Source organism: Marmota marmota, unplaced genomic scaffold (genome assembly GCF_001458135.2).
Source record: "Marmota marmota marmota unplaced genomic scaffold, marMar, whole genome shotgun sequence".
Classification (NCBI taxonomy): domain Eukaryota; kingdom Metazoa; phylum Chordata; class Mammalia; order Rodentia; family Sciuridae; genus Marmota; species Marmota marmota.
The window spans coordinates 6,123,029-6,150,676 of record NW_026000016.1 but is presented as its reverse complement, the minus strand read 5'-3'; the positions used below and the strand labels follow the sequence as shown (position 1 = coordinate 6,150,676).

Here is a 27,648-nt window from a genome sequence, read left to right as displayed (position 1 = left end):
TTGTACGGTGTATACACTTTCCTGTCTCATTACTATTACCATATTTTTAGGACAGATCCATGCTGTTTATGCATTGGTTTTTCACACGGTATTACTGAGAAGTATTTCATTGTATATGTACCCATTCACCAATAGTAAATTTCAGTTATTTCCCATTTTTGGCTACTATGAATAAAGTTGCCAGTGTGAAAGTCTCTGTGGACATGTTATTATTCTTGGGTGAATTACTAGGAGTGGAATTACTAGGTCATATTATAAACATATTCTTTACTTTATCAGAAACTGATGAACTATTCTCCAAATTGCTCATATCATATTTTGTGTCCCCCCAGTACTACAAGGAGACTTCTTATTGCTCCCCACACTTGTTAATTTTTTTGGGAGGGCAGGGTACTAGGGATTGAACTCATATGCACTTGGCCACTGAGCCACATCCCCAGCCCTATTTTATTTAAAGACAGTGTCTCACTGAGTTTCTTAGCACTTCGCTTTTGCTGAGGCTAGCTTTGGACTGGTGATCCTCCTGTCTCAGCCTTCCCAGCTGAAGATTACAGTTATGCGCCACTATGCCCAGCACTTTTCAACTTTTGGTTCTGTTGGTCTTTTTAATTTTAGCCATTGTAGTGGGTATATAGTTTTCATTGTGCTTTAATTTGCATTTCTCTGATGACTAATGATATCGAACATCTTTTCATGTACTTTTTACCATTACCATGTCAGTTGAAATATTTTAATAGATACTTTATCAGATTCACAGGAAATAAAGTCCCCGAGCTACTATAAGGCAGGCAAATACAAACTTTGTTAAATATTTAATAGTATCAACTTTGTGCATTTATAGCTTGGTTTTGAAACTAGCAGCCTCACTTTCTATCTTTCTATCCATCTGGGTGTGGTGTACAATTGCTGAGTGTGCAATTCCACTATTTTTGTCCTTAATTTCAACAGCTTACTTTTGTTCAATTAATGCAATTCTTTTATTCTGCTCCTTTCCAGATTGAAGGCCAATTTGGTTTTTGTTCAGAATTTGATCATTCCATCCATTACTTGTTGATTTAATGATGTAATTCAAGTTTATTTTCTCATTTTCTGCTGTGAGGGTTGAAGTTCACTCTTTTCCAAAATGATGGTATCTGACTTATCAGCTTATTTGCTTCTGTGACCAAAAGACCTGACAAGAACAATTAGAGGAGGAAAAGTTTATTTTGGGGCTTGTAGTTTCAGAGGTCTTAGTCCATAGACAGCAAACTCCTTTCTTTGGGGACTGAGGTAAGGCAGAATATCATGGCAGAAGAGTTTGGTGGAGGAAAGTGGCCCAGGACATGGCATCAGGAAACAGAGACCTCTCTTCACCACAGACAAAATATAAAACCCAAAGGCTTGCCCCCAATGACCCACCTCCTTTAGCCACACCCAAACCTATCTACAGTTACCACCCAGTTAATCCCTACCAGGGGATTAATGCACTGATTAGGGTAAAACTCTTATAACCCAATCATTTTTACCTCTAAAATTTCTTGCATTGTCTCACACATGAGCTTTTTGGGGACACCTCAGAGCTAAACCGTAACAATACCCTTCTTCACATTAGCAGTCTGAGACATTATTTGCTGAGGAGTGATCTGTCACACTTTGGTGACCGTGTCTTTTCAGACAATATCCATATTGGCTTCCATGATCCTGCCCAATGCAGACACCATGATTTCTTCCTGTTGAGAAGTAAACCCATTTTCTTTGAGAAAGCACACTATGGCATGGGTATCAAAGAAGAGGTTCCCTTTCTCAAGAAGAGATGAGATCTCTCCTTTTGTGCTCCAGCTGCACTCACCCAGCATACAGGCTTACTCCTGACAAGTAGGGAAGGGATAGGAGCAGTTGGACTTAGGGTAGCAGCCTGTGCAGACTTTCTTGTCAGTATTCCTAAAGACTACAGTAGAAGAGCTATTACATAGCATTTACATTGTACCAGGAATTATATATAATCTATAGATAATTTAAAGTATATGGGAGGATGTGCATGGATTATATGCAAATACGATGCCATTTTGTATAGGGCACTTGAGCATCCACAGGTTTTGGTAGCCACAGGAGTTTCTAAAATCCAATCTCTTGCTGAGCATGGTGGCACATGCCTGTAATCCCAGAGGCTCCAGAGGCTGAGACTGGAGGATTGCAAGTTCAAAAGTAGCCTCAGCAATTTAGGAGGCCCTAAGCAACTTAGTGAGACCCCGTCTTGAAATAAAACATAAAAATGCCTGGAGATGTGGCTCAGTGGTAAAGCGCCCCTGGGTTTAATCCCCTTTACCCCCCCCCCAAAAAAAAATCTCTCATGAATACTGAGGGATGATTAAACCTATAGGGTTTTGATATTCTACAAATTCAGGCATCTTGAGCATGAAGTTTCTGTATCCCTTGGGTGACTGGGAGCCAATCTCCCACAGATGCTGGGTTAGGACTTCAGTGCTCTCTATGGTTTCAGGCATCCACTGGGTCTTGAAACACATCCTCTATGGGTAAGGGGGGACTAGCAGACTGGAATGTGTGAAGAGGGCTTTCTGATAGGAGTGGTGACATTTGGTAGAGGGCCACAGTGAGCCCATGTAACCTTGCCTGCACCCTCCCTCACTTATCCCCTGGAAGTACTCCCATTGATTCAGCTCAGTAGGAAACTGCAAGACAAGGGAGCCCTCCCAAGGCACAGAGCAATACAGGGCAAGAGCGTATCTATAGAAGCAGACAGAAGACAGGCAGCACAGAGGTGTTTCCACTCTCAGGATCTATTAAACAGAGTCCCTGCCCATTCCTGTGGTCAGAATGTAAAGGACACTGTGACTAATCAGATCCAAAAGAAATGGGAGAGAGGCGATTCCCCAAGGAAGTGGTACTTGCAAACAAATACAACATATTCACTCAGAACCAAACCAAAATTCAACAAAAGAAAATCTAGAGCCAGGTATACCCTTGTAATCCCAGCAGTTTAGGAGGCAGAGGCGGGAGGATCACAGGTTCAAAGTGAGCCCAGGATGTGGCTCAGTGATTAAGCACCCCTGGGTTCAATCCCCAGCACCACACACACACACACACACACACACACACAAAGTCTAATCTTACTAGGTGTGGTGGTGAATGCCTGTAATCTCAGAGACTCAGGAGGCTGAGGCATTAGGATTACAAATTCAAGGCCTGCCTCAGCAACTTAGTGAGACTCTTAGCAATTTAATAAGACCCCTTAGCAATTTTATTTTTTGTTCTCAAAATAACTAAAAAGGACTGGTGATACGGCTCAGTGGTAAAGCACCCCAGTATCAAAAGAAAAATCTAATCTTGTCCATTTTGATATCAAAACTTCAATCTAGATTTAGCTTCTCAGTATGATGGACTTGGATGCAAACAGATAAACCCTCCTGCAAAAGACATCTATAAAACCTGAACATAATCCAAAAAGCAACTACCTGGATATACAGAGAAGAAACAGAAGTTGACAGACCTAGTGAGAGGTACAGATAAATTCCCATTTCTGTGGCTTTTTGCCTGCGGTTATGTGCAGTCCATGTAGCATGAAGAGCAATAGTAATGGCATGTGTGGAAAAACCCACAGGTTTTCTAGCATGGGGAATAAAAATAAAATAAAATAAAACCAGTGAGGAAGAAAAGTGAAGCCAGGATATCATGAATGCTGAGGAGAGTGGGAAGTTTCTAGAAGGGAGAAATGCAGAAATGGCTATTCAAACATAAGTCTACCCATATCTCTGACAGGCCCCTGGGCACAGGTGTATGAGAAAGGTTTAAAGCAGCTCACCTAAAAAATATATAAAATCTAATCTGAGACCTAAGCTACTATTCATGAAAAAGTTTTCATCTATTCTTTCCTGCTTTCAAAGGTGGGGGGAACCTCATTGGAGAAAAATAACAGAATCTAGAATCTCTACAATTTAACATGCTAATGTTGGTGACCAATCCAAACTTTCCTGTCAGATGAAGAATCAAGACAATGGAACTCATTCTCAAGAAAAAAGAAAATCAGTTAAGCCATATCCTAATATGAACCCAAGTTAGAACTCACAGTCAGGATTTCAAAGTGGATAGTACAATTATCGTCAATTTCAAAACAAGAAACATGTTTTCAACAATAAAAACCTCAGCAGACAATCAGGGAATCTCATCAAAAACATAGAAAAAAAATTTAACAAACTAAATGGGAATTTTGGAATAAAAATACAATTTCTGGAGTAAAAATTTCACATTGTAGACCACAAATGAACACAACAGAGGGAAGACTAAATTAATTGCAAGTTAAGTCAATAAAAATTATCAATGATGAATAATAGAAAAAAAAAATTAACCTTTGAGCAGAAACTTCAGAACTTGTTACAGGATTTCAAATGAGCCAACACTTATGCAACTGGAATTCAGAAGAAGAAGGAGAGGATGAGTAGAAGAAAAGTTGAAATAAAGGCCAAATTTTTCCAAACTTTGGTTGAAGATAGAACTTTGCAGATACAAAGTGATAAGCAAACACCAACACAAAAATATATATCTGATGCACATTGTTGAAAAAAGTATTTGTTTATTATTTGGACTAGAGATTGAACCCAGGGTTTCTTTACTGCTGAACCACATTCTCAATCATTTTTACTTAATATTTTGAGACATGGTCTCACTAAGTTGCTAAGAGCCTTGCTAAGTTGCTGAAGCTGGCTTTGAGCTTTTGATCCTCTTGTCTCAGCCTCCCAAGATGCTGAGATTATAGGTGTGCACCAACTCACCTGGCTGGAAAAAAAAAATTATTTTAGAGAGTATTTTGAAAGCAGCAAGGAAGAAATTAACTGCTGACTTCTCATTAGAAACTATGGAGATCAGGGGAAAATGGATGAATCTCTTTAAAGTGTTGAAAGACACAATTTTTAATACTGAATCCAATGTGACAGCAGTGGTTGCTGGTGCCCTGAGGTGAGCAGAAGGGAACAACTACAAAGGGACAGGAGGAAACTTTTTTAGAGTGAATCATTCTGTATCTTAATTGTGATTATGATTTTAAGTTTGAATATAATTAATGAAATTCATTAGACCAAGTTCTTTTTAAAAATTTTTTTTCAGTTGTAGATGGACACAATTCCTTTATTTTTTAAATTTATTTTTATGTGGTGGTGAAGATCGAACCCAGTGCCTCACATGTGCTAGGTGAGTGCTCTACCACTGAGCCACAACCCCAGCCCCCAAGTTCTTAAAATGGATGTTTTATATGTAAATAATTTTTTATGTTACAATCTACAGAAGAATGGAAAATAAAATAAACCTGCAACAGATCATCCAGTTAAAAGCTTTCTCTCCTCAGCATTTTGATTCAGTCTATGAAATCTGCATTGAAGATAGGGAAATGGTGTCTCTGTCTCTGTCTCTGTCTCTGTCTCTCTCTCTCACACACACACACACACACACACACACACACACTCACCTCCCTCCCTCTACTGGAGATCAAACTAAGAACCTTGCACATGCTAGGTAAGTATGCTATACCTCTAAGCTGCCTCCCAAGCTGTCCCTGCCCTTTTTTTTTTCCATACCGGGGCTCAGGGGCACTCAGCCACTGAGCCACATCCCCAGCCCTATTTTGTATTTTATTTAGAGACAGAGTCTCACTGAGTTGCTTAGCACCTCACTGTAGCTGAGGCTGGCTTTGAACTCATGATCCTCTTGTCTCAGCCTCCCAAGCCCCTGGGATTACAGGCATGTACCACCACACCCGATCCTCAGCCCTTTCTTAAATTTTATTTTGAGACAGGATCTCACTAAGTTGCCCTGGCTCATCTCAAACTTCTGATTCTCCTGCCTTGGTCTCCTCAACATCTGGGATTATCAGTGTGTGCCACCACATCTGGTCAATGGTTTCTTTATTATATCTGGCAGCCATGTACAACAGAGCCATGAGCCCCCACCATGCCCTACTGCCATGATGTTCTGCTTTATCTTGGGCCTTGAACAATGTAGTTGTCCCACTGTGAACTAAAACCTCTGAAACTGTGATCCAAAATAAACTCTTTTTCCTCTAAGCTATTCTTATCAAGTATTTTGGTCACAGGGATGAAAACCTTACTAACACAATCACACTTTAGGTCACAAAGAAAACCTTGGTAAATTGCAAAATAGTAGATATAGCATAGGCAACATTCTCTGATCTCTCTGCAATAAGATGATACATTAACTTTTAAAATCAGATAAAAATTCCCTTCCACCTGAAAGTTTAAAAAAATTTATATTAAGTGATTTTTTTTGAAACTTTTTCTTTTTTTTTTTTTTTCAGTGCTGGGGATCAAACATAGGGCCTTGGGCATGCTAGACAAGTACTTTACCACTGAGCTGCATCCCTGGTCCTTGAATTTTAATTTTTTAGAAGTCCCTTAACCCCTAGATGGAAAAATAATATTAGCTGGGCGTGGTGGCATATCCTGTAATCCCAGAGGCTTGGGAGGCTGAGGCAGGAGGATTGTGAGTTCAAAAGCCAGCCTCAGCAGTTTAGTGAGGCACTGAGCAACTCAAAGAGATCCTGTCTCTAAATAAAATTTTACAAAAGGCTGGGGATGTACCTCAGTGGTTAATTGCCCCTGGGTTCAAACCCTGGTACCAAATAATAATAATAATAACCTAAATCACAGCATTTCTAAAAATGACAATAACAAAAACAGTAAATATCCTGCATATCATAATCTATGAGACAGTACTAAAATAACACTCAGTGGAAAGTTCATAGGTTTAAATATTTAAATAAGAAAAAATCAATCAAACAAGCATCTAGTGTAAAAAAGGAACAAGAAAACAAAGTGAAGGAGAGTAGAAAGACTAAGTTAATGAAAACAAAACCAGAAATTTCTAGCTTATTGAGTTAGAAAAAAAATAAGGAAGTAAGTAAGCTGGATATTTGAATACAAAACAATGAAATAGAAAAGTACTAGCTAACATAATGATAAAGTAAAAAAAGTAGAAAATGCAAATATATAAAATAAAAAACAGAATAAAATAACCACAAAGTTATGTTAGATTAAAATAATCATGGGCTGGAGATATAGCTCAGTTGGTAGAGTACTTGCCTCACATGCTTAAGGGCCTGGATTCAAACCCCAACACCACACACACAAAAAAAAATCATAATAAATATTTTGCTTAACTTTATTATAAAGTAAATTTGAGAACTTGGATGAAACAGATAATTTTCTTAGAAAATATAACATCAAAATTTACCTCCAGAAAAGAAAGAAAAACAAAACAGACTGATTTTCATATATAAAAAGAGAAAAAGTTGTCTGAGTCCCCTGAGATATGCCCATCTGGTTTCAAAGGGAAATTCTAAGAAATCTTTAAAAAGCAGGTAGTATGCAATTCTGCTTAAATTGTTCCAAAGCTTAGAAAAGAGGGCTAGCTCTGAAATTATTTATTTTTATTTTTTTAAAGAGAGAGAGAGAATTTTTTTAATATTTATTTTTTAGTTTTCGGCGGACACAACATCTTTGTTTGAATGTGGTGCTGAGGATCCAACCCTGGCCGCACGCATGCCAGGCGAGCGTGCTACTGCTTGAGCCACATCCCCAGCCCTCTGGAATTATTTTCTGAAATATAACATTGGTTTCCAAACCTGAGATGGTATACTTTAACAAATAAAATTACAAATCAATCTCATTTATTAATGCAAAAATCATTTTTAAAAACTCAAAAATTAAATGTGAACTATTTGGGGATGATTTTGTGGTCGCTATTTATAAAATGCAGCCTGATTTAAAATTTTTATTCTGGACCAGTTACCTTAAGTGAACCTTGGGCACTGGGTCCAGACATAATTGATGGCCACATTTCTCTACCAAATGAGTGACCTACCACCAAGCCCTTAATGAAACTGCTCAGGGAGTGCATTCCCTTACAGATTGGTTCTTCACCAGGCATCATAAAGCCCCTCGCTCCTCCTATTGCCATTTCTCCTTAGGTATCAGATAACTCAAGATAGTTCTGGCATCTTCTCACAAAACTGGCTGATTTCTAGTCCTCATTCATCAGTTTTCTTCTCTGACAGCCTACTTGGACAGACTAAATTTCCAATTTTCTATCATATGTGATCTTGGCTTTCTGTTACTATACCATCATGCCTGAGATAATCACTTGGGGTTTATTTTGGCTTACAGTTTTGGAGGTTTCAGACCAAGATTGATTGGCCCCATTGTTTGGGGACCTGTGTTAAAGGAGCACATCACAGCTGGAACAAAACCATCATCATGAACTAGGGAGCAAAAAGAGAAAGAGGAGGTGGGCTGGAGACTGACAATTTCCTTCAAGGGCACAGATCCACATTATAACAAGCATCCTGTGAAACCGTTCCAGGTAACATATTTGTATTTTAATTGTGAGTTCCCTTAGCTTTTTTTTGGGGGGGGGGATTACCAGAGATTGAACTCAGGGGCACTCAACCACTGAGCCACATCCCCAGCCCTATTTTTGTATTTTATTTAGAGACCGGGTCTCACTGAATCGCTTAGCACTCACTTTTGCTAAGGCCGGCTTTGAACTCGGGATCATCTTGCCTCAGCCTCCTGAGCCTCTGGGATTACAGGTGTAGGCCACTGTTCTGGCTTCCTTTGGCTTTCAACTCTATTAAATGATTCAGACATTTAGGGTATTATGACCTAATAAAAGGGAGGACATTTAAGGGGTTAGCAAGCATTTGATGTCTCCCGTATTACACAAGCATAAGTGACTTCCTCCCACTTTAACAGGCAGTCTAGCCTGTCAACACTGGGACTCAGATCCATCCAGTCTCTGGCCTTTCTGCCACTAGTTAGTTGTGCTATTTGTAATATCAGCATATTCTTAGAAGCACCTCATCTGAATCGTGACTACCAGGTTCTCAGATCATACCTGCCCATCCAGTATTTCAGGGATTTCTCCCCTTTTCAGCTATACCTGATTGAGCAAGCACTTGTGATCCTTGGTCTCAGTGCCAGGAATGACTGTGTACCCCACAGTCCTCTCACCGCCCTACACCCCTGTGTAAGGTGTCCCATGGGTGATAAATGGAACCCAGAAGGTACAGCAGACAATCACTGCTTCGGAAGAAACTTCCTCAAGCAGTTCTGTTTCAGGCTACTTTAGTTCTCCGGCTAGGTCTCAGCTTCACCACTGACCCCTCAGGCACCTGGTCAGCTCCTCCAGATAGTCTCAGAGCTTCTGTCTTCTATGGACAAGTATGGAAGGTGTTTGGATGCTCACCACCAGAGGATGTTTGGATTTTTCAGTGGTTGGTTTCAAATTATCTTGTTCATCTTCCTTCTCACCAGGTCTGTGGCCTGTTTATCATATAGCTCAGAGGCAAAGGGTAACTTGTGTTAAAAGCAGGAAGGGGTAATTGGAAGGACATGATTTCCTGGGGAAATTTCAGAGGGGAAAAAAATTGCTTTATAGATAGAAACAAAGTAGGAAGCAAGAAATTGGGGAGATTTTGTTATAGAGCTAACTCTGACCTCTCCCTAGAAGCCAGCTTCACCAGGATTAAAGGAGAGAGGGTGTGATCTCAATCACTTCAGATGGCTCACAGAGGGCATGCTCAGACCTGCATGGCTTCCCTTGCCTGGGCTTGGCAGGTCACAGCAGTTACTGCTACTTGGACAGAAGGAGAGAGGCATGCAAAATTTAAAGAAACAGGAGATGGTCCTAGAAGTTCAGTTTTTCAAAATCGGAGCTAGACATAAAGTAGAGTTATAATCTGATAGAACTATCTAGGGCTATGCTGGAGGCATATTTCATTTTTAAAACAACAGGAGACTTGCTTTGTTTCTGAGTTCTATATAGTCAAGGCTCAAACCACTTTTGTAACAAAATCCAAAGATAAACCTTAAGGTTGGACCTATATTATATGCTCTACTTGTCCACATCTCATCAATACATTTGATTGATGTTGATCAGAATTTAAGTCATAAGAACAAATATGACTAAAATGGATTTCATGCCATTGGAACATTGCAGGTCTGATTCACAAACACAAGTGTTTTCTGAGGGATAAAACTTATCTCCATAGAAATGTCTACGAAGAGTTGGCATCCTTGGCCTGATTTGTGAATGATTCTTCATCTTAAACAAAATGCTGGTGTTGGGGCTCCCTACTCTGATAGGCATGAGAGCCTGACCCCTGAAGTTGGGCAGAAGCAGAGGTTCCAAACCATGACCCAGTCAGTTGCAGGGGTCAAGGCAAGTCAGATGATACAGCCTGTGGGGGAGCCCTCAAAGGCAGACCTCATGCCCCTAGGATAGAATCAGAAGCCTCAGCGGGCTCCTGGGAGACTGGTGAAATAAAAGGGACTGAGATGTGAAATAAAAGGGACTGAGATGTGGAATAAAAGGGACTGAGGGCCAAGTACAGTGACAAACACTATAATCCCAGGAACTAAATAAACTAAGGCAGGTCACAGTTCAAGGGGCAGGCAAGTTAAAGGACAGCCCCAGCAGCTTAGTGAGACCCTTTCTCAAAATAAAAAATAAAATGGGCTGGGGATATAGCTCAGCATTTGAGTGCCCCTGGGTTCAATCTGCTGTACCACAGGATCAAGGGACTTTGTGTGGAAGTGGAACAGGAAGGCCGTCAAAGCCAAATGCAGAAGTGTCAGTCTCTGCATGGCTACCTACCTCTCATTCTTCTGAACCAGGAGGGCACTGATTTTTGCCTCAGTGTCTACACATTTCCTCTAGGACTCATGAGTAAATCTCATTTTTTAAAGTCAATACTGATGTTTCATTCCCCTTGGCAGTGATTTATCTAGGGGTGTCCCTATGGCCACGTCTGTCCATGGGGAAGGAAAGTGAACTCTAAGAAACATTTTCTTGTTCATAAAAAGTGAAGGAACGATTCTTTTTTTCCTTTTTCCTACCAGTGTTGCCATATCTGGATGTGAAGTTTGGACCTACAACAACCACTATCTTGTAAAGATGAGGAAAAACTCATTTGCCATGAGGCTGAAAGAGAAAAAAGATGGAAAGTATGGGGCCCCTGATGGCCATGCAGCGCTACTGAATAGACACCCCAAAGCTGTCCTCCTCTTGGTAGGTGGGGAGCCGACTCCCTAATTGTTTCAGACGGTTAAATTGGGGATTTCTCTTACTTGCATCCAAAACCATCATAAACTGATGCATAAAGACAGGAAAGGGAAAGGGAGGAAGGGAGGAAGGAGGGAGGAAGGGAGAAAGGGAAAGGGAGGAGGCATCTTTGTAGAAACATTTGTAATAGTCCCAACTGCTTAAGTAGATGTTTTAGTCCAGTATCATGGGAAACGTAAGCCTGATATTCACTGAACTTTTTTACCTCTTTCAGAGATGTCTCCCATAGAATCAAGTATAAATAAGCATGAATAGAATAAATACCTTCTCAGAAGATTTTTCCTTGTCAATCAATCAATAGCTCTCTATTGGTCAAATAGTCAATGTACAGGCTGCAAGGCAACAGCAAAACAAGAATCATTCCCTCTGAAAAGATGTTTTTCCCATTGTTTTCAGCACCAATCCACAGAAAGAATCAAGGAACTTCAAGGCTCACAGGGCTCTCATAGTTTATTTAAAGGCTTTCTATTTCTCACATCCTGAAACCCAAGCAGGGAAGTTGTCCTAGGGGGTGGGGGTGTAGCTCAGTGCTAAAGCACATGCTTAGAGTGAATAGGACCCCAACTTCAATTCCCAGCACCACAAACATATCAATAAACAAACAAACAAATAGATAAAGTAACAAATAAAACCTTACAGTCCAGAGAAATAGAAGGCATCTTGAAATCACCATTCCAACTTTCCACTTATGTGGGACAATTCCACAAGATCATCTAACTTAGAACCAGAACCTAGCTCTTTTTTTTTTTGTAATTTTTAAATTTGTTCTTTTTGGTTACACATGACAGTAGAATGTATTTTGACATATTAGACATATATGGAGTATAGCTTCTTATGGTTTTACATGATGTAGAATTACACTGGTCGTGTATTCATAAATGAACACAAGAAACTTATGTCTGATTCATTCTACTGTATTTCCTGTTCCATCCCCCTCCCTTCCCTTCTTTTCATTTTGTCTAAAACTATGAACTTCTGTTCTTCCCCCTCCCCTACCTTATTGTGTTTTAGCATTCCACATTTCAGAGAGAACATTTAGCCTTTGTTTTGGAGGGAATTGGCTTATTTCACTTAGCATGATAGTCTCCAGTTCCATCAATTTACTTGCAAATGCCATAATTTCATTCTTCTTTAAGGCTGACACAATATTCCATTGTGTATATATATGACATTTTCCTTATCCATTAATCTGTTGAAGGGCATCTAGGTTGGTTCTATAGGTTAGCTATTGTAAATTGAGCTGCTATAAACATTGATGTAGCAGCATCACTATAGTATGCTGATTTTAAGTCCTTTGAGTATGTGCTGAGGAGTGGGATAACTGGGTCAAATATTGGTTCCATTCTAAGTTTTCTGAGGAATCTCCACACTCCTTTCCAGAGTGGTTGCACCAATATGTAGTCCCACCAGCAAAGTATGAGTATACCTTTTCCCCCATATCCTAACCAACATTTATTGTTACATGTATTCTTGATAATTGCCATTCTGACTGGAGTGAGATGGAATTTCAGTGTAGTTTTAATTTTCATATCTCTAATTGCTAGAGATGTTGAATATGTTTTCATATATTTGTTGACCATTCGTATTTCTTCTTCTGTGAAGTGTCTTTTCAGTTCCTTTGCCCATTTATTGATTGGGTTATTTGGTTTTATTTGGTGTTATGTTTTTTGAGTTTTTTTATATATCCTAGAAATTAATGCAAAGGTTTTCTCCAATTCTGTAGGCTCTCTCTTCACATTATTGTTTCCTTTGCTGTGAAGAAGGTTTTTAGTCTGATACCATCCCATTTATTGATTCTTGAATTTACTTCTTGTGCTGTAGGAGTCTTGTTGAGGAATTCAGTTCCTAAACTGATATGATGGAGATTTGGGCCTATTTTTCTTCTAGTAGGTGCAAGGTCTCTGATCTAATGCCTAGGTCCTTGATCCACTTAAAGTTGAGTTTTGTACAGGGTGAGAGATAGGGGTCTAATTTCATTTTATTACATATAGCTTTTCAGTTTTCCCAGAACCATTGTTGAAGAGGCTATCTTTTCTCCAGTGTATGTTTATGACAACTTTGCCTAGTATGAGATAACTGTATTATGTGGGTTTGTCTCTGTGTCTTCTATTCTGTATCATTGGTCTACATGTCTGTTTTTTGTGTCACTACCATGCCGTTTTTGTTACTATGGTTCTGTAGTATAATTTAAGGTCTGGTATTGTGATGCTTCCTGCTTCACTTTTCTCACTGAGTATTACTTTGGCTACTCTGGGTCTCTTATTTTTCCAAATGAGTTTTATGATTGCTTTTTCTATTTCTATGAAGAACATCATTGGAATTTTAATATGAGTTACATTAAATCTATGTAGAACTTTTGGTAGGAGGGCCATTTTGACAATTTTGCCTATCCAAGACCATGGGAGATCTTTCCAAATTTTAAAGTCTTTCTTTAGTGTTCTATAATTTTCATTGTAGGGGTCTTTCACCTCTTTTGTTGAATTGGCTCCCCAATTTTTTTTTAGGCTATTGTGAATTGGATAGTTTTTCTAATTTCTTTTTCAGTTGATTCATCACTGATGCCTAGGATCCCAATTGATTTATGGGTGTTAATTTAATATCCTGCTACTTTTCTGAATTTATTTATGAGTTATAGAAGTTTTCTGGTGGAGTTTTTTAAGTATTCTAAATATAGAATCATGTCATTAGCAAATAAAGATAGTTTGAATTCTTCTTTTCCTATTTGTATATGTTTAATTTCTTTCTTCAGTCTAATTGCTCTGGCTAGAGTTTCAAAGACTATTGTTTTGTTGTTGTTGTTACATAAAGCTTTCTTTTTATTTATTTATTTATCTTTATTTGTTCTAATTAGTTCTACATGACAGTATAAAGCATTTTGATACATCATACAAAAATGGAGTATAACTTTTCATTCATCCTGTTGTATATGATGTCGAGTTACACTTCCTTGATCACTATCCTTCAGTGACAACTCATGATATTAATGTATTTATCTAATTCATTTTTTCTTTTACATTGCTTACATATTTTAATATGATCAAGAATAGTTTTCTGAAGTTAATATACATCACTGTATTTATTAATGAAATATTGAAGAAATGTTCACTATTACCCTTATTCAACATTATTTTGGGTGTCCCAGACAAGGGCTATATTAAATAGAAGTGGTGAAAGAGGGCATCCTTGTCTTGGCCCAGTATTTATTTATTTATATATTTATTTATATAGTGGTGCTAGGGATTGAACCCAGGGCTTTGTGCATGTGAGGCAAGCACTCTACCAACTGAGCTGTATCCCTAGCCCTTGGTCCAGTTTTTAGAGGCAGAACCTAGGTCTTCTGAGGTCAATCTGGTATTCTTGTTCATTTCATTTGCTGAAAATTTTTTTAAAAGAGTCAAAATAAAGCAAATCTTCAGGAGGAAAAAAGTTCTACTTTTGTTGGTCCCCCTATCTATATTTTGGATGTATTAAGCCTGTTGTTGTTGTTGTTTTGTTTTGTTTTTTTAAGCTTGTGTAGTTTTAACAATAAGTGTTGGCGAGGATGTGGGGAAAAAGGCACACTCATACATTGCTGGTGGGACTGCAAATTGGTGCAGCCAATATGGAAAGCAATATGGATATTCCTTAGAAATGGGAATGGAACCACCATTTGACCCAGCTATTCCTCTCCTCGGTCTATATCCAAAGGACTTAAGAACAGCACACTACAGGGACACAGACACATCAATGCTTATAGCAGCACAATTCACAATAGCTAAACTGTGGAACCAACCTAGATGCCCTTCAGTGGATGAATGGATTTTTAAAATGTGGCATATATACATAATAGAATATTACTCAGCAATAAAAGAGAATAAAATCATGGCATTTGCAGGTAAATGGATGGCACTGGAGAAGATAATGCTAAGTGAAGTTAGCCAATCCCAAAAAACCAAATGCCAAATGTTTTCTCTGATATAAGGTGACTGATTCATAGTGGGGTTGGGAGGGGGAGCACGGGAGGAATAGATGCACTCTAGATAGGGCAGAGGGGTGAGAGGGGAAGGGAGGGGGCATGGCGTTAGAAATGATGGTGGAATGTGATGAACATCATTATCCAAAGTACATGTATGAAAACATGAATTGGTGTGAACATACTATTTTTTTAAAGAATTTGATTTTTTATTTAAATATTTTATTAGGTGTTGATAGACCTTTATTTATTTATATGTGGTGGTGAGAATCAAACCCAGTGCCTCACACATGCTAGGCAAGCGCTCTGCTACTGAGCCACAACCCCAGTCTTAGTGTGAGCATACTTTATATAATAACAGAGATATGAAAAATTGTGCTTTATATGTGTAATAAGAATTGTAATTCATTCCACTATCATGTATTTAAAAATAAAATCAATTGTGTAGTTTTAACAAACATTGTTAATCATATTGCCATTGGAGTGTACCACCACACCCAACTAATATGTCTTATTTCTATAATCAAATAGTTTCTGACTGACACCCCTATTCCTCTTATACCTTTACTCATCTCTGTGCTTTTAGTTGCTTCAAGTTCCAGGCTCCTGCAGCTGCAAGTGCTAAGCCTTTGAAGCAGGGTTCCTACACATTTGGGAAGTCTAGTGAAGCCTATGGACTCCTTTCTCAGTGTTTTCAAGTATAAAAACAAAAAGCATAGGATACAAGCCTGGTGTGTAGCACTCGTCTGTAGTCCCAACTACTTGGGCGGCTGAAGTGGGAGGATCACTTGAGCCCAGAAGTTAAGGTTGGGCAGCTTAAAATAAAAGTATAATGTTACAAAATAAACCCAAAACGTGGAAATACATTTATGAAAATATTTGAGTTGTTATAAATAATAAGATCTAACCACAGGCTTAATGACTACCATAATTTCCAATGAGTGTAAATGGCAATTAGGTATATCTGCAACAACTGCCATTTGCTATGAAAACACTTGTGATTTCTGTTGGTAACAAGGTCACAGATATTGCCATTACCACTGTGGTTTGCTGTCTGTATTCATAATTGAAGCAAAAGTTAAATTTTAGTTAGAAGCTATTAAAAAATAAAAATAGGAGATTTTTCCATCCAACTTTATGGCTTCCTTAATTTCTATCCATAGACCTTCTTAGTCCATTCTTGCTGCTATAACAAAATACCTTAGACTGGGCTATTTATAAACAGTATATATTTATTGATCAACAGTTATAGAGGCTGGCAAGTCCAAACTCTGTATTTTGGTTGTATTAAGGCTGCTTCCAAGGTGGCACTTCAAACACAGCTTCCTCCAGAGGGGAAGAATGCTGTGTTCTTATGTGACAAAAGTGACATATTTGCCTCATGCCCTTTTATAAGGTCACTAATCGGCTCACTTAATACTACCACACTGATCATCAGATGAATTTGTATTAGAGAAATATGGACCACAGCACTTCCCAAGCATGACACAGACCCTAGGTTAAGAAGCTCTGTGAGTCTTCCTTTCCTGCCCTTCCATTCTAGCAAGATAGCATTAATCCACTCATGAGGGTAGAGCCCCCACGACCTATTGGAAAATAATACTGATATGTTTATAATATCACCTTTGCCCCAGGTTGTGAATGCAGCTGATCAAATTAGGGAAGACCTCCACGATAAAAAGGGATTTCAGTAGCAAAATTTTGTCCTGCATCATTGGGAGAATAAATCATTCATTTCCCTAGGGTACCAAAACAGAACCATCACTCCCCTTCCCTCCTGTTGCCAGTGCTAGCAGAACTTCTTCAGTAAGACTGACAGGTCAAACACTTGTGGTTATAAGTGGCAGATCCTTCTATTTTCCTTTAGAATAAAAAATATACATGAAGTCACAAGGTTTTGGTAGAGGAGACATGAGTAGATGAAAGATTTGAACACCTATTTGAGAGCTAGGCAAAAGCTGATGGAGGACCGATAGCTAATATGGCTGTGAAAGAAGTTATGTCTGGTTAACAGTTTGGTTTGCAGGGGGACACTGAAGAGAGCACCAGTTCTTCTCATTGGACCTCTGAAAGGCTCAAGAACTGAAGACAATGAGATGGGAGGAGGAATCAGATTGTAACCCATGTGATTCTCACCCACTCACCAGCGTCATCACCCTAAACGTCAAGGAAATGGAACTCTATTTGTTGGAGAAGATAATTAGAGAGAAAGCAAAGGTGGACCTTGAATTTGAACACAGGAATGTTAAGTGAAATTCTTTTTAAGTTGACTCCTTTCTTTCTTAATCTGCTTTCAGAATACCAGCAACATATCCTTTGCACCCCCTGGAAAGGGTGACAAGGGACTGAAGTATTCTTCTCTTGATAAGCTGAACAAACTCTAGGTGCTGAATTTGGGAGTGTCTCCAATGAAGAAACCACCTGATCATCTGGTAGGAAACTTTTCAGTTGACAAGTTTCACCACCATATAAAGAGCTTCTGAATAACTTTTGAGTCCCTCACTCTTCAGTATAAATGGATGGATGGGCAAGGAGAACATCTAAATCTCCCATGTGAGTTTTTAAGGATTTAAATTTACCTACTATACAGTATTTCTTAAGAATTAAGGATTTTCTTCCCAAATCAATAGAATAAATGAAAAAGAAAAATGACATGTGACTCAGGGAATAGGATCCAACATAAGAAGGCTGTAAGAAGTCAATTTAATTTCTATGAGGTCAGCTTTGTCCAGGCCAGTATAGTCTAAAATAGGAGACTGAAAAGTTCTGAGAGGGAGATTTCCCACTGTGTTGGGGTGAAAAGCGTGGAAGGAATGGAATAAACAGATTAACGATTTACCTGACCATGTGGAAAATAATACTGAAATGTTTATAACATCTTAGATGAAATGTCATGGGCCAAGGCTGGGGTTGTGGCTCAGCAGCAGAGCACTCGCCTAGCACGTGCGAGGCCCTGGGTCCGATCCTCAGCACCACATAAAAATATAAATAAATAAAATAAAGGTATGTGTCAACTACAACTAAAAAATATTTTAAAAAGGAAATGTCATGAGCCTTTTTATATTACTATAACAAAATGCCTGACTGGACAGTTTCGTAGAAAAGAGGGTTTTGTTTGGCATATGGTTGTAGGAGTTGAACCCAGCAAGCACTCTACTACAGAGCTACAGCCCCAGCCCTTTAATTTTTTTTTTTTTTGAAGCAGCTAAGCTGCCCAAGCGAGCCTCAAAGTTGTGATCCTCCTGCCTCAGCCACTGAGTAGCTGGGATTTTGGCATGCACTATCATATCTGGCCAGAAAAGAAGTTTATTTGGTATATGGTTTTGGAAGCTGAAAGTCCAAGTGCCATCTGTTTAGTCTCTGGTGAGTGTAGTTTGGTTACATCTCAAAATAGTGGAGGAGCAGGAAGGAATTGCCTTTAGGCAGAAGGTGCACATGTGTGAACCAGGAGGCAGAAGACTGTGGAGGGACCAGGTTCACTCTTTTTCTAACAACCCACTTAGGGGAGCTAATCTGCTCCTGGGATTAATCCAGAGCTGACCCACTCCAGGGAGACAACATTAATCCATTAGTGAGGGTGGAGCTCCCATGACCTAATTACCTCCTGCTAGGCCCCACTTTCAAAGTTCCACCACCTCCCCACAACCCACACTGGGGAGAAGCAAGCTTCCAACATGTGACGCTTTCAGGGGTGAGCCACATCCAAACCATAGCAAAGCTTGTGGATCAAATTAAAATTAAGTTTATTTTTAAAAACATAACGGAAAATAGACCAAAGAAAAAAGTGATTTTTCTTTCCAGGGAAAAAATGGAAAATCTATAAGCATAGTTATAGCACATTACATGGCTCAGTATCGAACCATATTTTTAAGTCCTAATAATGCTAACCCTATTAATATTAAGATAAAACTACATGGGTGCTACAGTTTGGATGTAGATTGTCTCCCAAAGGCCTGTGTGTCAAAAGCTTGGTCCCAAGGATGACACCAGGGAGGTTGTAGAACCTTACAGGTGGGTCCTAGTGGGAGATCTTTAGGTCAGTGGAGGTGTGCCCTGGAAGAGGTAGAGGGACCCTAAACAATTCTTCTTGCTCTTTTATTTCCTGGCCATAAAGCAAGTGGGTTTGCTCCCCTAGGTGCTTCTGCTGGATGAGCTGCTTCACCATAGGCTTAAAAGTAACAGTGCCAGATAATCATGGGCCCAAACCTCCAAAACTGTAAGCCAAAATAAATCTTGCCTCTTTCTAAGTTGATTGCTTAGGTATTTGTTGGAGTAATGAAAAGCTAGCTAACACAATGGGGAAGAAGAAAGAGGAGTGTGTTTAATAGTTAAATGCTCAGCAATCAGAATCAGAAGTCAACAGAAAATGTCCAAGCTTGATTAAATTTAACAATAGGATAAATACACCATTTAGAAACATGAAGCTATGAACTAGAAGACAGGATGGCAAAACAATAGTCAACAAATTTCCATAGCCTAAAAGAAAGATATGGCCTTGGCATCTTTGTTAATTAATGCAATGATCTGCTTATTAAACTGTGTTTGTATTTTTTGAGAATACGGCTGATTCTGGATGAGGGATACAGATCTGAATTTAAATTTCCTATCTACCCAAAGAATAGATTTGTTTTGTTTTGGTATTGGGATTGAACCCAGGGGCATTTTACACTGAATTTTATCCCCACTCCTGTTATGGGGAGAGGGGTACTGGGGATTGAACTCAGGATCCCTCAACCACTGAACCACATCCCCAGCCCTATTTTGTATTTTATTCAGAGACAGGGTGTCATGGAGTTGCTTAGCACCTTGCTTTTTCTGAAGCTGGCTTTGAACTCGAGATCCTCCTGTCTCGGCCTCCTGTGCCGCTGGGGTTTACAGGTATGCACCATCGCACCCGGCCCCACTCCTTTTTAACTCTTAAAAAAAAATTTTTTTTTAAATCTGCTGTTGTTTATTTAGTTAGTTAGTTAGTTTTTGTGGTGCTGAGGATCAAATCTAGGGCTTCATACATGTCAGGCGTGTGCTCTACTACTAAGCCACATCCCCAGCCCCCGAACTCCTTTTTATTTTGAGACAGGGTTTTACTAAGTTTGTGAGGGTTCTTGCTAAATTGTTGAGGCTGAGCTTGAATTTGTGATTCTCTTGCCTCTGGCTACAGAGGTAACAGGCATGTGCCACTGTGTTCAGCAAAATGGTAATTTTTTTAATATTTATTTTTTAGTTGTAGTTGGACATAATACCTTTATTTTATTTATTTATTTTTATGTGGTGCTGAGGATCAAACCCACGGCCTTGCACATGCTAGGTGAGCGCTCTACTGCTGAGCCACCTCTTTTCCCCCAGGGGATATCCATTGAGGCATTGTTGATTGCCATTGGAAATATTAAGCAATATGAGGGTAAAAAGTAGCAACTGCTTTTGTTACCTATATTATTTAATATGTTTAAATGATCCTGCAAGTCTGATGTCAGTCTCTATGGTTTATATATGAACAAACTCAAGTTCAAAAATATTGATCAACTCTCAAGTTCACCCAGTCAGTAACCAGTCTAGGCCTGACTGTCTAGTTCTCCTATAAACACTGTGAAGATATTTTGAAATAGAGAAAACTGTGTAAGTAATAAAAATTAAAACAGGCTTATCATTTTTGTTTTTGCTTTCTTTTCCCCCAGGCAACATGAAAAAGAAATAGCTAGGAACCTCAGGCCTAATTCCCAAATCTGTCCCCCGAATGGGTTTGTACAAACAGCAAGACCTAAAATTAATCTGATAAATAACAGCACGATGGGATAGGGGTGGGAAGTACCCTGGCCTTATAAAATGATACTCTTCTCTGTTCCAGGAACATTACACATATCATGTCATCTCTATCAAGGGCAGGCATTATTATATTCAGTTCATAAATAAGGAAATGAGAAAGTTCATTTCCCTGAAGTCATAGTGTGGCTGAACTTGGATTTGAAGTCACCTTGTCTGTGAATCTAAGGCTTGGGCTTTCCGTTTAGTTTTAGTGTGCACATGTGCATGCTTAAGGGCCCATATTTACACTTGCATGAGTGTGTGCACTTGTGTGCCCACCTATGTGTGTTTTCCAATTTCATGACTTTGGAAACATTCTTGTGTCAATTCAGAATAAAGAGCGTAAGAAAATAGTTTTCTGCTTAAAAAAAAAAATAGGATGACAAATCAGAGACCAAATTCTCATCGCCAAATCTTTGGCCCAACATGAACAGCTCTACCACATACCACCACCCACTCTCCAGCATCCCAGAAACCCTGAGCTCATTACCACAGATGCGTGAGGCAGAGGACAGAACCCTAACCCAGGCCAGGAAAGAAACCACTCCTGCGCAGATCCCCAGTAGGGAGACGGCTGCCTCCATCCAACTAACTTTTTAAAAAATGAATCAGAGTTTCAGATGAAGCTCCTATAAAACTGTGGGCCACTCAGAGACTGCAAATTGCTAACAGATGTCTTTTTGGTTACAGTACAGTCACATTCCTGCCAAGGATAAAAATGAAAGGTTAGGAAACATAGATCATGTTATTATCATGGAAGAAAAACCAGCCAATTAAACATTTTTTTTCAGGTATATGAGACATGGATTTTGAAATCTCCAGCAAAAGAACCATATTTTTTTTTATAGCTAAAGAAGGACTTAGCTATTAGAGGTAAAGTCCTATTCATCTGAATTTTAAAATGGATTATATATATACATTTATAATTTATCAGGGCAGGAGCATTGTAAACTTGATTTAAATATGCTATAGTGCACTCGAATGTATTTTATTACTAAAATATCATCAGAGTCTAAACCATTTACTTACTTGTTCTTATTTTATAATCATTTACCATGAATTATAGAATTTCAGCTAAAAGGAAATTTGTATGTGTATGCACGTGCATGTAGTCTATAATTTTTGCTTTTGTGGATAATGAGTGGGGCTTTACATTGTATATTTTTACTAATCAGACTTAGGGTGTTGTTATCATACGGTTTCTATATCAAGTGTACTTACTATCATGGTTAAACACACCTAAAAATGTCAATGGTCAATAATCTTTAAAATTGTTCAAGTAAGGTTGATTTGGGACAACCTTAATTTAACAATTAGTCTAACCAAATTATCTATTGTTATATAATACAAATTTATAATAAAGAATAGTCCATTATCAGTTTTGGTGTTTTTTGTTTTTTGTTTTTGGGGGTTTTTTTTGGCCAGGCACAATAAATACAAAAATCAAAAACATACATTTGCCAAATCAGCTTCAAATATAGGGACAATAGCTAAAAATGTCGGTGACCTATAATGAAATTCAGGTCCTCAGTGTTCAACATTAAACTTAAACATTGTAATTTCAGAAGTATCAATGAAGTTATAATCTCTCTTTGTTGTTCAAATGTAGATATTTTCTAGTGTCTTTATAGTAGGAAACTATGAGGCTCATAAGGCTGGGGGAGTGGGGGGGACTGGCCATCTTCTTGAATAGTTAATGCAGCCAGAAGCCAGCAGGCTCATAACACTTGTTTTTGTTTGGTTGCCTCTGGCCCCAAGCCATGGAAAATTGCAGAGTGGCCTGGGAACTGCTACAAGTGAACTTTCTTTCCCCCCATGACTTTTTAATCCTGAGGTTTGGAGCCATTCTATGCCCCTCTCGATTCAATCATGCAACTGTCAGTCTCTGGGAACTAGATCTCTTAGAGAAAGTGGTTTTCTAGACCTTTAAGCCCATCTCAGCATAGTCCATTCCTCAAATTCACATTACACACCATCCGCTCTTGAGATGGATTTATTTATCCTTAGGTCTACTATAGTAACTTAAAAAAAGAGCAGGGAGACTACAACCAATCAAGCAATCAGTCAATCAATCAGTGTTTACTGAGCATCTATCAAGTGTCCAACACTTGCTCTCTAAATATCATCTCTGGAAATGTAGATAGTTGAGCAGAAGAGAGGGTCTACCGCACCACCTTGAACAGAAATCAGTATTTGCTGATTTCATGCCAACAGCACAGGGATCTGGGGACGTAGCTCAGTGGTCGAGTGTGTGCTTAACACACATAGGCACTGACTTCAATCCCTAGCACCAAAACAAACAAATGATCACTCAAAAATAGTGTGAAATAGTGCCATGTGAAGAAGATATTCTGGGAGAGTGGAATGTTTAGAGAATGAGAATGAGTAGAGAGAGCATGTCAAGAGCAGCCACACCTAGCAGAATAAGGCATCCAAAGCCCACAGAGGGAGCTCTCCCTCTGCCCAGCACAGAACAGGGAGGCCCTCCTGGCCTTTCCATCCCTGGCAGCTGCCTGACCTCTCTGCTGTCCACTCACCACTAGAACCCCAGGCCCACACTCTAGGCCTGTCCTAGCCAGAAAGGACTCTGGAATCGCTGCCCTGTGCTACAAAGTGGTAGATCCACACGATGTCTAGATATGGGCACTAGCAGAGAGACATCACAATTACCACCTTCTAGAAAAAGGGACAGATGAGAACACTGTTCTGATGCCTCAGTTCCCAAACTTTATTCTACCTACCGACTAAGGCTGTTTGGCTGACATTTAACTAACTCCTCAGATGGAATTCACAGGGACAGTGTTCAGGTGCTGTCTTCATTAACCACAGTGTTGAGATCTGGAAGTTCAGCTTCTCATTACATTAGTACAGCCTCATCTCTGATGGCTGACCACCTGTCCTCTGTGGAGGGTTGGCTCCGAGAATAATTTGGAAGAGTGAAAAAGATAATACATTTCCCTTGTTCATTAAAAGGGATCATCTCATAGTTTCTACTTTAATGTATTTTCAAATTAGCCTCCATATGTCCAAATTATTCTAGCATGATAAGGAAATGCACAGGGAAAACATTACCTGGCTTCTTAAAAAATCAATTTTGTTTACCATATTGAATAAATGATCAAGTAGGTCAAATGGCAACATTTTCACTGAGTATCTCTTCATAAATTAATGTACTATGTACAGAAAGAGTACCAACATTTTCAGAAAAGTCACCTACTAATGATGTCTTTTTTTTAGATGTTGATGGACTTTTATTTTATTCATTTATTTATATGTGGTGCTGAGAATCAAACCCAGGGCCTCACACATGCTAGGCAAGTGCTCTACCACTGAGCCACAACTCCAGCCCCTAATGATGTCTTAATGCCAGGATGAAAACTTGTTTTACTTTTCCTGATGAAGACATGTGGGAAAAATCTTCCTTATTTCCTAAGAGGGTTTTTTTTTTTCCCTGCCCAGCTTCCTATGAATCTATGAGATGCAAACAACTTCCTGTTCCAGAGGCAAATTTCACACAATTAGTGCTTTCTCCCATTATATTCTTTTACTTTTTCTTTTTTCTTCTTTTTCTCCTTCTCCTCCTCCTCCTTCTCCTCCTCCTCTCTTTCCTGGCACTGGGGATTGATCTCAGGGATGCTGTACTGTGCTACATTACCAGTCCTTTTATTTTTTTTTATTTTGAGACAGGTCTCACTAAACTGCTGAGGCTGGCCTCAAACCTGCAATTCTCCAGCCTCATTCTCCCCAGTTGCTGAGATTATTGGCATGCACCACCACACCTAGCTACATTGTTTTTTATAAATTGAAAAATAGAAGTTGTATATATTTATGCTACATAACATGATGTTTTAGTAGCCATATATATTGTAGAATGATTAAATCAAACAAATTAACATCCATTGCCTTACATTGTTACCATTTTTTTCAATGTGGTGAGACACTCAAAATCTACTCTCAGCAATTTTCAAGTGTACAATATATTGTTATTAACTATAATAATTAATGCTTTCTGAAGAATACAAAAGAATATGAGCTGTCTCTACACATTCTTTTTCCATTCCCAAAACTAATTATTCATGGAAACAGGATATAACTGGTCCTTAGGGAACATTAAACATACAGCATGGAAAACTGTGCAGTAAAAGGTGAATGATAATGGAAGCCAAAGCTGAATTTCACATGATTTACATCTAAATTAATTGTTAAAACCATGAAAAAGACCTCAGAATTTTGGGGGTGCTCTATTTGTCTTGCTCTGGGCAAAGTGAATCCTTGGTGGTGAGTTCATTTCTGGTCACCTTACAAGGAGAGAAGAATTTGGAAGAAGTAGCCTTTAGAGAAAATTGAAACTCAGAGGATAATAAAACAAGTTATCCCCTGTCACACTGAATACCAGGATTCCTGCACAGACAACGAAGACCTTTAACGCGGCAAATTTACCTACCAGGCAATAGTTCCAGATTCTTTTTTTTTTTTTTGGCAGCAGGGGTGGGTGGTGCAGGATTCTTTTTCCTTTTTATTGGCACATTATAATTATACATAACAGTGGGATTTGTTATAATATATTCATATGTGCACAGTATAATTTGATCAATTTCATTCCCCAATACCTCCCCTTTCACTCCCCTCCCTCCCCTTGTTCCTATTCTTCTATTCTACTGGTCTCCCTTCTATTTTTTTTTAATTTGTTCTAATTAGTTATACATGGCAGTGGAATGCATTTTGACAAATTGTACACAAATGGAGACAAGTAGGATTTTTTGACTTTCACTTAAGTCTCAGAGTTTTTTAAAATAATGTTTTATTGGTACTCTATGAATTAGTGGATTTTTTTTGTAGTTATAGATGGATAGCATGCCTTTATTTTATTTGTTTATTTTTATATGGTGCTAAGGATCGAGCCCAGTGCCTTGCACATGCTAGGAAGAGCTCTGCCACTGAGCTACAGCCTGAGCCCAATCTGAGTTTTTTTAAGCTTGGCCTTGTTTTCTTCGTACCCTACAACTATGAGTCAAATTCTATTTACAGAGCAGATTGACATATTCTGAGTTTTGATACTGTAATATAAGAAAGAAAACAAGGACAGAATGACTTTTAAGTAATGAGCATCTGAGTTTATTAGTTCCATGTCAGATGTATCTAAAGATTGCCTCTGATGGCACAGTGTTGGTGTTTCTGAATGTTGAATTTCTTGATTTCAGTAACAGCTTGGATTGTTTCAAGTGCTTCTGACTCATTCCACGTGGTTGCCTGACATAAGCCCACACACCATTTGCTCACAAATATGTCAAAGACCTAATCAACTGAGCCCTGACCTGAAAACCTGGGGCTAGATTACCAAGAAACTCTTTGACCACTTTAGAAAAGAGAGTCTTTCTCTTTACCTTAGTTCCACCATCGTATGTTAATATGGAATTCTCTCTTAGCAGTTTGCAAATAGCTTTGGCAAGGTGTTATGTTTGTATGGTGGGCTCTTAGTTAATGTTGGGGATCTTTTATATTCTGAATGTTTAAATTTAATCTTACAGGGACTTAAAGGTAGAGTTAGTCCAAAGGTTTCTTTATCTCTCGTAACAGTCCTTTAAAGTCCAGTTCTTATCCCAGTAGATTCTTGGTGCCAGAGAGAAGCAAGGTGCAGGGAAGATATGTGTATGGATTGTGGAAACAAACTTCCTCAACGTTTTTCCCCCTGGGGATTGAACCCAGGGCCTTGTACATGCCAGGTAAGCACTCTACCACTGAACTCCATCCCAAGTCCAGATGTCCACAATTCAAATCCCAGCACCATCCCTTCCCATCTGTGTGTCCTTGGACAAGTTCCCTTGCTCCTCTGTGCTTCTATTTCCTCGTCCATACACACACTGATAAATGTCAGTGACAATCCTGCATTACTTAAAGATCGAGAATATATTGTTAGGCAAATACTTTGCTGTGTGAACCTCCTACAGCATCCTTGCACAAACCTAGATGGTCTTGATGTAGCCTCTTGCTGCAATGGAGAATCACAGTGCATACCAGGTTACATGAGATCCATGTCACACAAAATACTGTTTTACAGTAAAGTTTTATTTTTATTAAGTCAAGAAAGCACACTTTAAAATAATAGTATAGTGGATACATAAGGCAATAACAGTCATTTATTGTCATTATAAAATATTATGTCTGTATATAATTGAATGTGCTATATACTTCTCCAGGAGGGGCAGGACAGGAGATTTGTTTATACCACCATCGCCACAAATGTGAGAATGTGCTTCACTGTGACATTATTATGGCTACAATGCCGCTAGATGGTAGGAATTTTTTAGCTCCATGATAATCCCACAGGACCACTGTCACATATTCAGTCCATTATTAGTCAAAAAGTCATCCTGTGGTACAAGACAGTACTAAGGACAGTGCAAGGCACGTTTTGAAAACATTCAGCATGTTTTCCAAACTAAGGAAGATACACAGCATAATCTCTGTTGCAGCACATCACCAAGACTTATAAGGAATAAATGCTCCCCATTAGTCATTGAAACTGTCCTTCTCTGTCTTGAATGTTAATCCTCACACAACTTTTGTTTGATAGCCAAGGAGTGGCAGCATGAGAATTAGAACTCAGGCCCATGTAACTCCTGATTCTGGACTCTCAATTACTTCTAAGCTCCCTTAAATTATTCACTAAAGTAAGTATATCTGGTTCTTTTAATCTGCATCTTTTAGGCAAACTGTATGAGATTCTTGATATTTGACTATTTTTTGCCCTTTTTTGGGGGGGGGGGCGG

At 38.9% G+C, this 27,648-nt stretch overlaps 1 pseudogene; it reads right to left on the bottom strand.

Moving 5' to 3' along the window:
* Window positions 1-751: 751 nt before the first annotated feature.
* Window positions 752-27,648, bottom strand: part of LOC107140239 — a 73,254-nt pseudogene continuing 46,357 nt past the window's right edge.